The sequence below is a fragment of the Chroicocephalus ridibundus genome, chromosome 10, assembly GCF_963924245.1.
Source record: "Chroicocephalus ridibundus chromosome 10, bChrRid1.1, whole genome shotgun sequence".
Classification (NCBI taxonomy): Eukaryota; Metazoa; Chordata; class Aves; order Charadriiformes; family Laridae; genus Chroicocephalus; species Chroicocephalus ridibundus.
This window is the reverse complement of record NC_086293.1, coordinates 6,911,261-6,924,137: the sequence shown is the minus strand read 5'-3', so window position 1 is coordinate 6,924,137 and position 12,877 is coordinate 6,911,261. Positions and strand designations below refer to the sequence as shown.

General features: G+C 42.4%; 1 protein-coding gene across 3 annotated transcripts in view; it reads left to right on the top strand.

Annotated features, from left to right (window-relative positions):
- The first annotated feature begins 2,269 nt into the window (after positions 1-2,269).
- PRKCD (protein kinase C delta) overlaps positions 2,270-12,877 on the top strand; it is a 65,613-nt gene continuing 55,005 nt past the window's right edge. For 2 of the 3 annotated variants that reach the window (XM_063348021.1, XM_063348023.1), the window contains exon 1: positions 2,404-2,554. The gene's annotated coding sequence lies outside the window, so the exon portion shown is untranslated. Of the gene's footprint in view, positions 2,367-2,403; positions 2,555-12,877 lie in introns of those variants that run through there. The other variant, XM_063348022.1, reaches the window with a different exon arrangement.

Here is a 12,877-nt window from a genome sequence, read left to right as displayed (position 1 = left end):
GTGCCTGGAAAACGTGTTAATAAAGCCTTCTGAGCTGCATTAGAATCTGTTCTGATGAAAGACAATCTCCAGCTGTAAGAGCATTACCACGCATATTGCACTGCTGAGTTTTAAAAGCAAATTAGAGAAAATAATCAGTCAGCAAGAAAGTTTCAGTACCAAGAAACACCTCAAGTTTCTAAAGCCATGTTTCTGTATTAGTTGGAAAGATCCTCCATTTTATTTCCTGTGGGTCAATTTTTTACATCTTTACTCGGTCCTAATTCAAGTTGAACCCATCGACTGACTGAACAAAGGCATAAGACACAAATCTCTTTAGCCCTTGCAAAATTTTCACAGCCCAAATGAGAAAACACTATTTGTTTCAGAAAAACATGGACTAAAGTGATGCCCTAAATAATTGAAATGCAACGGTAGTTAACAAATGGCTTGCTGCAACATTATATGGTAAAGTCATAAACCAAAATGGACTCTCTCTGACCACTTACACTCCATTAAATACCCAAAGAACATGAAATTAAATGAAATGCATTTTAAAGCACTTTCTGTTTTGCCAAACTTCACTGGAAGCATTGAAATGAGGAAAACTGCTTGTCCACAGTTAGCTTCTGCTTTTTCCTCTCTCATTCAAACTAGTTTTAGTTTTGCTTCTATAACACAAGATTCATTAATTGCTCATGCATATAAAGTTCCTCAGATTTTAGCCTAACAGCAATCTACGTAATGAGGGTCCTCATACAATTGATTATAGCATTACAGTTAATCAGATGATATTCTGTCCCAAAGCAGGAAAGTATTATTTATATTTTTCAATTAAAAAAAAATACATTTAAACATACATAAAAACATGTATCTGTGCAAAATACTACGTATTTTAATTAGCAGCAGAAGTAAAAAAGAAATAACCCAAGATGACTCTGCTCTATTGCTTTAACCCAAACTGTGATTATCATTATCTCCACTAAAGCTCTCAGCTGGTGGTAATTTTGTTTTAAAATAAATTACTTTAAATTAAACTCTCTCTATATAAATAAACTATTGACAAGGCTGATTTATACGTGTATTATAGCCTTTTAGATTCGGTGTCAGACAGAACAACTGAGACTTCCATATTACCTTATGAATATCACGTGAAACACTCCGGAAAGAAGCTGGACACCACACAGGTGGAATCTGGTTTTTTAGAGATGACTCTGCAGCCATCCACCAGCTGGGTGACAGCCCCCAGCAACGCTCCGACACCCCTGGCTGCACACCACGGCCTGGCAGCTGCCTGGAGAAATACCCGCAGTTACCGCAGCGTCACAAAAAAAAAACACTGGGAGTTTCATTGCTCTTTTCAGCTAGGGCAGAATGAGATCGTTTCAGATGAAAACATGAAAGTAATTACACCTGACCTGTGTGAGTTAAAAAATGATGACAAAGGTCGGCTTGTTGGAGTCCAACAGGAGCATGGCAGTGTTTCCTCTGGTTCTTACACTTCACACATTCCAGTGCTGCAACCCACCCCTAAAACATCCCATTTTAACACTGATGATTGTAGACGACTTCAAGAAAAACCAAGCCCCATTACTCAGAGCAGAATACAAACTGGGGGAGAGCCCCAGCCAGGACCCTGAAAGCCCTGTGAAGGCCTCTAACTTCAGGCACATCAGCGAGGGCCATCTCTGTGGTAAAGTCACTGAGGTATCGGCAGTGCTCGCAGAGCTACAGCCTACACAGCTTTGGCCCCATTATTAAAACAACACCCATGGCTTTTAAGTCACCAAAGAACGTTTTAAATGAAAGCCTGCAACAGAACGTGTGGTAAAGGGGTGAGGAAACCTGAGGGGTGAAGAAACCCGAGTGCTGCTGGCTGCTGGGTAGGGCCACGCTCAGAGCACTTGCCGGCCAAGCTCTGGCCCCTCAAACCCAGATGCTCTTCGCATCTCAGTGACCAGTAGACCAAAAAAAACCAAAAACCAAATAAATCCAAAACCCTAAAAAATCATTTCCTCGTCTCAAACGTGGCCCAGCGCCCTCAGCACCAACACCGCTCTGGCCGCAGCCTCTCCACCTCGGCGTCGCGCCAAGGGCCCTTCGGCCAAACCGCCCGCCAAGGTACAGCACGGCTCGGTACGGCACGCTAGCGCCCGGCCAGCCCGGGGCTGCCCGGGCTACCGCGGAGGCGGGGGCTGAGGCGTTTACCACACGCGGCCGCCTCCGACGAGAGAGAAGGGGGAGCGAAGAGGGAGGTAAAGGGGCCGCCCCGGGCGGCTGAGGGAGCTGAAGGACGGGTGGCCGCCAGCCGCCATCTCCCCTCAGGGGCCGCGGGCAGCGCTGCCGCCTCCGGGGTGGGGCCGGCACAGTGGGGGCGGGGGCGGCAGGTGAGCGCGGGGCCCATGGGCGGAGCGTGGGGCGGGGAGCGGGGAGCGGGGAGCGCCGGGCGGGGAGCGCCGGGCTGGGCCGTGGTGGCGGCGGGGACCTACTAGCTCCCTCGCTCCCTCACTCACTCTCGGGACAGCGCCCGGAACTCGGCGGTGGCCACGGTCCCCCGACGGCTCCCTGGAAGCGGGTGAGTGCCGGTACCTGCCCCGGGCGCGGGGCTCCCTCTGCTCGGCAGTTCCTGCCCCGCCTGGCGCGGGGTGAATGAGGAAGCGACACGGGCTCCGGTTCCCTCCGGCCCGGCCGGCTTCCGTGGGGCTCCCGGCGGGGACAGGGGTGCTCAGCCCGCCGCTTCGGCGTGTGTCCCGGCGGGTCGGGCAGTGCTTGCCGGCGGGGCTGTGGGGCGAGAGTCGGTGGGGTTGCCTCCGGCAGCGGGGCGCCGGCTTCTGCGGGGCTTCCTCCTCCTCAGGCGCGCCACCATGTTGGGCTGCGCGCCCCGGGGCGGGGGGCTGCGGTGGGAGCCCCGGGGCCAGCCCGGCCGCGGGCTTTGTCCACCGAAACCTCCCCGCCGCCCAGCCCGGGGGTGCTCGGGACGGGGCCGGCTCGTTCGGTCCGCGGGGAAGCGCGATCTTGAGCGGGGAAAGTCTGTCAGGCTGCGGGCGGAGGGGCGGGAGGGAGCGTGCTGCGCCCCGGCTGAGGGGTAACCGGAGCCCCCTGGTCCTTTGCAGAAACACGGAGTTTCCTCGTAGCAGAAACGCCGAGTTTGGGAATACCAACTTCTTTTTCGCCCCCCACCCCCCCCACCCCCCCATCCGCGTTGATCCTCTGTTCCTGCCTCCCGTAGGACAGGGAGCTTGAAGCCGATAAAACCTGTGATCTTTCAAAGGGTCAGCTTTCCAGCTGAATGGCGGCAGACAATAAGACATGAAGGAGTAGGAATGCCTGTTGCTTTTGTGTCCCTGCCAGGCGTGCATCTCCTAAAAACCAATTTTCAGCTCATCGCTAGAGAATTCCCCATTTGCGGTAGGGTATGAAATATTAAAATAATTGGATTACGGCAATCTGTGGTTACGTCTGACATCTGTTTACTCGTGGGCTCTGACTGTTGCACCACTTCACTTCTGGACTATTCAAGTAGCGCAGAGCAGGGTGTTGGTCTGGACGCAGGGGCTCTTGCAGGAGGTTCATGTGCAAGGATGATACTGCCCTGTATCCCGTCTTTTGACAGTCGGATGCTTCCAAGGACAGAGCGAGTCTGCAGAGAAGGCAGGTCTGGGATAATCCGTTCTCATGCTAGATCTTTTCCTAGTTTTAGAGACTTGTTTAAAGCCTGAAGTACAACATTTTACATCTCTACAAGTAGTCTGCATCAAAATCCTGAATGCACTTGTTGTGTGTTTAGTTTTGTTTAAATCTTATTTGGGCCTTGGCCTCGTACAGTCATTAGTCTATTAACAGTGTAATAAGCCAGCAAATAACCTCTTTGGCTTTCCATCTATCAAATAATGCCATGCAGCATTGTATTGATCAAATAGGAAGCTATAACCAAGTATAACCAATATAGCTTTCTGAACAAGAGACTATGAAGTGCTTCTTAAGTGGTTAAGCAATAATTCATAAATGTCTCTTTTAAGAAGTGTACATGCAGCATTTCCTGTTTATTTTAGTTCCTGAAAATGACTGTATTTAAAAGTTAGATATTTGGTTTTGGACTGATAGTGTCTTGAGGTGACTGAAATCTACTATGGAAGCCTGAAAATACTGAGGAAAGAAGCAAACATAAGGCTGCAAAACATAGATTTATACTTCTTTTTTAACTTTTTTTTTAGATTTCTCACCCTCACCTTGGGTTTCATAATAAAATACACGTCTGTGCTTTAGTTTACAAAATGATTAAATGCTGGCATTTTCAATTTCCTTGATCCACATAGTTTTACTGAGTTATCTTTTTGTAAAATTGAATATAGCAAACTTATAAGGAAGTATGATTATCAGAATAAAGTACATAATTTTTGAAACTTTGACACTTTAAAAATTGAAACACATAAAAAGGTATTTCACTAGGCGTTATGTGTACGGTTGCATGTAATGCTAAACATAAAAGAATTTAGAGGTAGCATAAAATAGTTAAGAGTTAGCAATACTTTGAAATTTTCATCCTGCATCTCATAATTCAGATTTAGGTATGAAGGAATTGCTGCCACTCAGTGGCTGATACAAACGTATAGGAGGCTATGCTCTGTTACACAGCTATGATGTATGTGTGGTTAATGAGTCTGTCGTAAGGTAATTCTGTTTGGTGAATGTGTGTGAGATAATTGATCAGGAAGATGCTCGTATTATTCTCACCAGACAAGAGCTCATTCTCAGAGTTTTTTTCCATTTTTGTATTTCATGAATTATAACCCGCCTTTTCATTAGGCATAATTATACAGTAGGGTCATAATTTTCTTATTGAATGGAACAGTGAAATAGCATAATAATTCTGACTTTTTGATCACACAGCGTAGTTGAAAAGATACTCTGTAAAGAATGCATTATTTTTAAGCTAGAAACTATTTCTAAACTAGAAGGAAATTTTGTAGCTACTTTTGTTAAAGAGGAATCTTTAGAAGAATCTCTCAAAGAGAACTTGGCTGTTTGATGCTTTATAGATCAAGGAAATAACGATAAAACCTGAAAAGATGACATCTTTTATTAAAATAACTGATTTCCTGGGAAAAGCATAGAAGCTTTCAGGCCTCTGAGTCTATTTTGATGTCTAAAAGCCAGAGTAATTACAATTAAAGTTCATGTCAAATTGAGTACTTCAGGGCCTAGTAGTTTCAATTAGCTATCCATCCTTGTTTCCGTTTGAAGGACTTCACTGTCACCCTGCCTCTCTGCAGAGGCACAGATCCTCTGCCCTGTGGATGCGTTGTCAGTCTGGAGTTGGAGCTCAGCTCTGGCTGCTGCTCCCGAAAAGAGGAGCCCCTTCATCACCTCTCGCTTTGGAGCTGCGCTGGGACTGGAGGTGGACCGTAGCGCGTGTGGAGGTATCAAAGTTCACTTCAGTCCAGCTAATCTGCAGTGAAGCTGCTGTGGCACAAGCCTCAGTGTGGACTGTACCGTGTAAATACTTACAGGAGTTAGCCAGCACTGAGGTATGCACCTGTACTGGCTTCGTTGACACAGGTATTTAAGTTCCCTGAAGCTAACTCAGGTGTGTCTCTTCATGCTGCAGTCCAAATGCATTATGTATCTGTAGTCCACCATCCCTTTCATTACATTTATTAAGTGTATACTTAACCTACCATAAAAAGAGTGGAGGAAAAAAGGAATAGGCTAGGGATTGAAATAGTTGTTGCAGATGAGTCAGACCTGAATGTGAAAGATGACAAGAAGGGATTTACCAGTGGAGTCTGGGGGCTGGCTGACTTCATTAGGAACTGAATTCCTTTGTTAATCATCCACTGCTGAGAAAGGTAATATGATTTTTACTCTGGAATTATCCTTGCATTAAATGCAGCTTCTCCATCTGGGTTATCGGGTTATGTCCAAAAGTTGCCTAAAAAGTACCAAAGCAGTTTGTGTTCCAGTAGTTGTTTTAACTGTTTTCCTAGCTACATGACAAAACTTGTCATCTTTCTCTGAATCTTCCTTTTCCTGTGTAACCTGAGTGCAGAATTTGGTTCTGTAGAGCTCTATATGGAGCCAAAGGACAATGAGGAGGAACAGGGAAAGGGGGCAAACTGCCTGTGCCCATTCAGAGCTATTTGGGTAGCACATTAAAAGTAATCATTCCACATCCGCTTGGCTGTGCTTTGCAAAGATGCAATTAAGAGAGATGAGCCCGGGGAAGCTCTTTACAGCCGTGGTGAAATAATGCTGAAATGGCTTGTGTTATGTTCTCATTTCAAAGGCAGTTATGTTTACCTGTAGAGAGTTGTTTTCCCTTTAGTTTTTTATGATACTTGAGTAATTTTGCAAAAGTCTGCTATGTAGGAAGTGGTGTACTGCCTTTAGCTCTATAGGGCCACCTAGATTATGCATACTGCCTCTATGACTGGAAGCTGTACCAGTGTGCTGCTCCTGTTACCAGAGACGCCAGGAAAAATAGAGAAATGAGAGATCAGGCCCAGGAGTACTGGGGACATCACAAATTTGTCCTTAGCAGGAGTGGTGCAAGACTTATTTTTGGTCTGATCTACACCAGACTCTCTTATTACAAGTAACACTGATACCAAGAATGGATATTCATATGTTAATAATCATGATCCATAAAGTCTGGGAGTGACCATCACAGATAACTTCATTAAACTGATGCACGTTAAGCTTTTAAGCCTTGTATGATACCTGCCTGGCTGCTAAGGGAGGAGTGTGTGTGCTTGCTGTCTCCTCCAACTTGATCAGCAAACCCTCAAATTTATCAAAAAAAAAAAAAAAAAGCAGCATCTCTCTGTATGCCCCAGAACCAGATTATTTTGAATTCCAAGGTGCTACCCACTTTTGAGAACAAACCAGATATGGAACGTGTATTCCTATCCTGCTATTCCTAATACTTTTCCTTAGAGCTATGAGCAACCTATGGTCTTGTTTGGTTGAAATGTAACCAAGTGGTTTCACTTTTACCCATTGGTAGTGAGAGTGGAGTTGGGATAGCTCCTAGGAGACTGGTTAATAGGTCAAGGTATCATTGCAGTTGGCATTGAATGTGTCTGTGGCAAAGAGACCCTACTAAAACAAGCTCTTCCCAAACAGCTTAGTAAGGGTGTCCCTCTTTTTTTGAAAAGGTTCATGTGGGTTGACATCTTTTCCACTGCACTGGGCTCGGAGGAGTTGTCTGAATTAGTATCTTGTTTCTCATCTCCTGGATGGCTGAAAACGTCTAAAATGAGGTGTACGTCTGCGCATGAGTGGCTTTGATTCACATTATGTTTAGCCTTTTGCAGGCTCATAAATGATTTAAGTATTTATAGACTTGGTTTAATCCTGGCTACCCACTATAAATGCAGTGTATCTTGAAACATATGCAGTAAATCTAAACTTCAGCTTTTTTCCCCGCCCCTGAGCTATGAAGTCATGCATGCTACTGATTTGGAGCTGAAAGCCTAGAGCTGTGTTGGTTTAGCCTAGTTGTTTGTTGGGTGACAAATTTGTAATGATGAGAGAGAGAGAGAAAAATGCATGGTTTTTTAGCACTCTGGCATTACTTTCTGAGTGTTTGAAAATATTTCCCCCCCATCAACACCTATTTATTAGAGATCTAATAAAATCCTTGTTTGTATATTCGATTCTTTATCCTATTCTCTGGTTTCTTGAGGAAGTGCAGTTTAAGCTTTTCTGTGTTTTTTCTGCCTAACGAACTCGTGAAATCTGAGTGTTTAGTCAGTACCACTTTGTTCCTTATCATACCAATGATGTCTAATTTACTTCAGTGTATCAATATTCAATACAAGGAACACCTTAAGGGAAGGATTTTTCTTGTGATACCAGATTTGTCTTTCTGATAGTAAACCTTTTTTTTTTTTTAACTTATAGCCAGATTTTTTTAAGATTTAGATGTATGAACATGTAGATAGGTACTTGAAAAGATGATTGAAACTGTTTAGCAGCCAAACTCAAGGTTAAGCTTGGCTTCTGCAGCCTGCCTTTTTCTGGGAAATTCCCCAGTGAGTACAAAGACAGTGGAGCTGAGCTATTGCTAACACATTGCTCGATGGCTGAACTGTGCTTTTCTAGGCGGAGACTGTATTTGGTTCTTGTTTGAACGAAAGACTTGTATTTCTTCTATTTCTTTCTTGAAAGGAACAGTCTCTCCTTTTCAAAAAGCCTTCTGTGTGAAAATTTGGTAGGAATTTAGAAGATACAGCCCAGCCAGTAGCAAGTAGGGCCCATTATATGCTCTTAACTTGTATTCTCAAGGAAAATTAAGATGAATAGACATAGTGCAATAACTTTGAAAGACTGTCATGTTTGAAATATGACACTGACTGCCCCGTACGTTTTATCTCAAGATTTTTTATGTTTTGTAATGCCTCTGGGTGACTCTGTTTTGCTGGTGTGACTATGTAGCCAAAATGAGTATTTTGTACCTTACTGATTTTGTTAGTGCCTGTTGAACTGGAGAAAATACTTCACTTGCTAAAAAACACCGTTGTATGTCAGAATAGAATATTTTACTGAAAAACTCATGTGAAAGTAAGATTTATTCTTGCTTATTTAAAAAAAGACGTATTTAATGTGTATTCCTGTAAGAGCACAGATGGCTGTCTTGCATCAAGTAGGTGCTGCCAGGATCTTTCATTTTGATAACGAACTCTGTTCCTTTTATAGATTAAATCAAAAAATAGGATCTGAAACCCTTAGTCATATAATTATCTTTGCATGTGAAGGAGTAGATTTGATTATAAATGCTTTCAGTATTGATAGATAATAATTAATTTTTTTTGAAAGAGACTTTTTTTTTTTTTTCTAATAGACTGGTTCTTGCACTCACTGAGCAATGATTACATTTCTTCACATCCAGTGTGCTGGTCCGTTAGTGCTGCGTTCGTGCTGAGCTGTGAATTGCTCAACAAGAGTTTAGCTGTTTCCTTATGTGTCTGTTGGCCGATGACTATGGCCTTCACTGAACTCAAATATTCTTACTAATGACTTGGGGATGCTGATTGCCAAATATCCAGGGCAGATTTGTCTGTCGGGAAATCATGCAAGCTCTCTCATATTACATTTGCTTGTGTTCCTCGATAACTGATAGGAGCTGACACTTACGATTTCTGTTTGACAAGTTTATCTAAGAAGCAGCATCCCAGGGGCAAGAGCTTCTTAATATGGACCTAAACTCTTCCAGGTAATTTAAGAGCTAAAATGCATCCAGTTTTGCTTTGATCTGAATGCAGTGAGCCATTGGCACTCAAACATGTCTTCTCCCATTCTCTCAGCTAAAAAGGAGACTCCAGCATCCCCAGTTACCTAGTTCCTTCAAACCTAGCACAACAGTTATGGAAGGACAGGTAAAACCAGGGAGGGGTCAAGTAGACAGCACTTGTGTCCTGCCTCGAAAAAATTCAGTCAGAGAACCAGAGAGCAGGGAGATACAGCTTGAAGCACTGTTACAACTTTGGCAGGTATCTTGGCCCCGACTCTGCCCTGTGAAAGAAGCATCCTTTTGGTGGTGGAAGTCCAGTGAAGTTGTTCCACCGTGGGACTCCTCACCTTTACCACAGCAGAAGTGCAATTTCATGAGGGGATGTTGCCAGATATTTTTTCCTGGTAGAGATTTTTTTTTTTTCCTACAAGCCTTTTTGAAGAAACATGTGATTTGGACCAAAGGATTTATAGGTCTTTCTGTTAATCCCCACAGAGCTTGTATTAGGTTCTTAGGCTTTCTCCAGTTTCCTTAGACCCTTACAGTGATGGAATCTGCAATCAATTTATACCTCTCAGCTCATCCATAATTGCAGAGTAGCTATTCTGTTGGCAAAACTTGCTTCATTGCATATACACTTGAGAATATTTTAAATATGGAAGGTTCTCTGGAATCTAATTCTCCCCAATTATTTGTTCTTATTTTAATAGAGGTTGTTTTTTTCCCCAGGAAGTCAGGGCGTGTCTGCATCATTCAGGTTTGCTTGCCCAATGGTCTCAGCTGTGATTGCTGACTACCCTGGCTGAGCCATCTCAGCCTCAGTGCAGGTTCACCAGAATTGCACGTCTGCAGGACAGGCTGTTCCAGTTAGTGGTGAGTTTTGTTGCATTTCTGCAACATGCTGTTATACTGCTGTCATTGCATCTGACGAGCATGCTTTTGTATGCAAATACCTCATATTGCTATCCTAGGTTAGCACTTTTGGTGCAAGTGTATGTTTATTTTATCTAAAGTTAGAACAAGTTTCATCTGAAGTGGACAATAATGCTCTGTTGCAGCCTATACTGTTTTTTCAGCAAGCCTTTCCGCATTGCTCTGTTACTGAAAATATTAAGTTGTTGGATCTGCAACACCAACTTCCTGCACCACAGACACCTGTGTGTCCATTGAAGGGAGTATGTGGGTTGTGGATGAGGCAAAGCTGGAGTGCCGACGCTGCCATTTAGGCAAGGTAGTTGATGGATTACTGTTGTAAGGCAAGCGCAAGCATGAGAGAGAGCAGCAACATGAGTATAGAGATGGACCTGGAGTGCAGCAGGAGCAGCACAGCGCCGAGCGATGAGAACTGCCGGGCTACACAATGCTGCTCATCCTTGTTGCACCAGGTTTGTCAGGGGGCTGCTGCCAGACCCGTTACTCTCACTTCATCCTCGCCGACTCCATCTCTCTCCAAAACTTTTGCAATATAACCCAAAAGCCCGCTGGCTGGGGCAGGGAGAGGAAGTGGAGTCTGGCTTATTGCTTTATTCTGTTTTCTGTTTCAGTTGAATTTGCAAGCTTTATTATTTCTAGCAGTGCCACTAAGGTTTTCAAGGCAATTCCAGAGCTTTAATGTAATCTCTACCAATATCTGTCAGATTGGTTTCTGACCTATTTAGGGTATTGCAATTGGAATTAATGTTGCTTTCCTTTTCCAGTGGGTGGCAGTTGAAGCAAAGAGAAATGTTTATTTGCTTGTAAGTTTATATAGATATGTATTTAAGGAATGGGAAGAGAAGCCAAAACAGGCTGGCCCTTTATTGTCTCTCCTTATGTTGAGTTCTTTTCTTTTTTTATTGTGTCTCTTAGCTGGAGAAAAGGACAAATCAAAGGACCTCTTGTGACCAAAATCCGCTTTTACTTTCAATCTCCTCGACTTTTTGTGTGTTGCTCTGTTGCTTGTTCCCTTATTCTCTTACTAGTTAATAACTGTCAGCGCAATCTTTCCGTCATTGGAGCTTTGCATTGTGTAAGCCTAATTTCAAAACTTTGAAGCAGGGAGCTGCTAACTTCTTGAAGCAACATGTTCAGCTTCTCAGATCTGTATTTTGATTTTGAATGTAACATGTAGTAGTGTTCCTTTCTCCTTTTAAACAGCAAATCTTGATCCTTAGTGCTGAGTAAAAAGTGGGAGAAAATTTTTATTTTAGTGATTTTTTTTTTTTTTTTTTTTTTGCTAGGGATGAACTAGCAGTTCATCTCCTATAATATGTGATTATAGCTAATTTACCAATTAATCCCCATCTTCTCCCTGAAGAAAATGAGGTCTTATATAGGTATTTAATGTAGCTAGGTCAAAATATATTTAGTTAAATTGGATAACATTATTATAAATGCATTTCACCAGCTTTGCTGTGTCCAAATTCAGCTTATCATAGCCAAGCCTTGTCTAAGCATATGTGACGTTCCACTTTAAGTCAGTTTTTACATTGATGCAGTTAAATACAAAAGCTTATGCAAACGCTTTCATTCTAAACACTTCTAAACTGATTAGCCACTTGTGTGGATACAAGTTTTGCTGCTGTTAGAGCAGAGTTCAACTTGACTGATAGATGAAACTTTTAAAATTATTTAGGACTCTAAATGGAAAAATATCCAGGAAAAGATCTTTCTACCCCTTCTGGACACATGAAATAAATGATGAAAAATTAATTACCAGAGCAGCAAGGAGTTGAGCTTTCTCTGGTTGATAACAAAACTGATTTTATTTATCAGCAGTGCTCTTTGGCTGTAATGACCTAAAATGGAAATCTTTTTTTAAGCTAAAAATACTCTGAAAGCCATGACATAGCATGTATTCCGTTTTGTCAAAGGGATAGAGTCAAAAAGAAAATTACTCTTTTTTTTGTTTGTTTGTTTTTTCTATTTGTAACAACACTTTATAACAACATCTGTGATGACTGTATGGTAAGTTAGGGAGTAGGAAAAAAACTCATTTCTTTTCAGTTCCTTAAATATAATTTAATTGTCAGTTTAATTTAACTGTCAATTACTGGATTGTCATTTGCTGTAAAAATTGCTGCACACCTCCATTTCTTCCCAAATGTATAGTGCTATATGACAGCAGATACATATGACATTCATAAATAACCTGTGGTGGAAAGGTTTATTCTTATAGCTGAGTGATAACAGCTGATGAGGAAACGGCTCTAAATTCTTTTAAAATTTTTTGATACACACACACACATGTAGTGATGGTATACTTGAGTTCTTGAGGGCTTTTTTTACTTTCTTTAAGAGTTCATCCCATTGACAAACTAGTCTTATTTTGGAAAAAAAATAAATTACCTACTTGTATTATGATTTTGGTCTTTTTTCTTTTTTTTTTTTTCCCCCGCATAAATCTTATTTTCTTACTACTTCATGCTGCTTTCCAGTGAGTAACCTGATCCTAATACTAAAAAAATTTTTGAGTGATTCTCAACAGAGGGATGTTTTCTTTGTTTGCTTTAAACAAACCATGAGAGTTACGCAGCTCTGTTTTAAATTAACAGCTCTCTAAGCCAGGCTGTACACTTAACGCTTCTCAGACTCTGTGGTGAGGCAGTAGTATGAGCATTCAAATACTTCAAAGGAAAGACAGCATATCTAGAGCTTTAGCTTCTTAAAAGCGCAAAAAAGGAT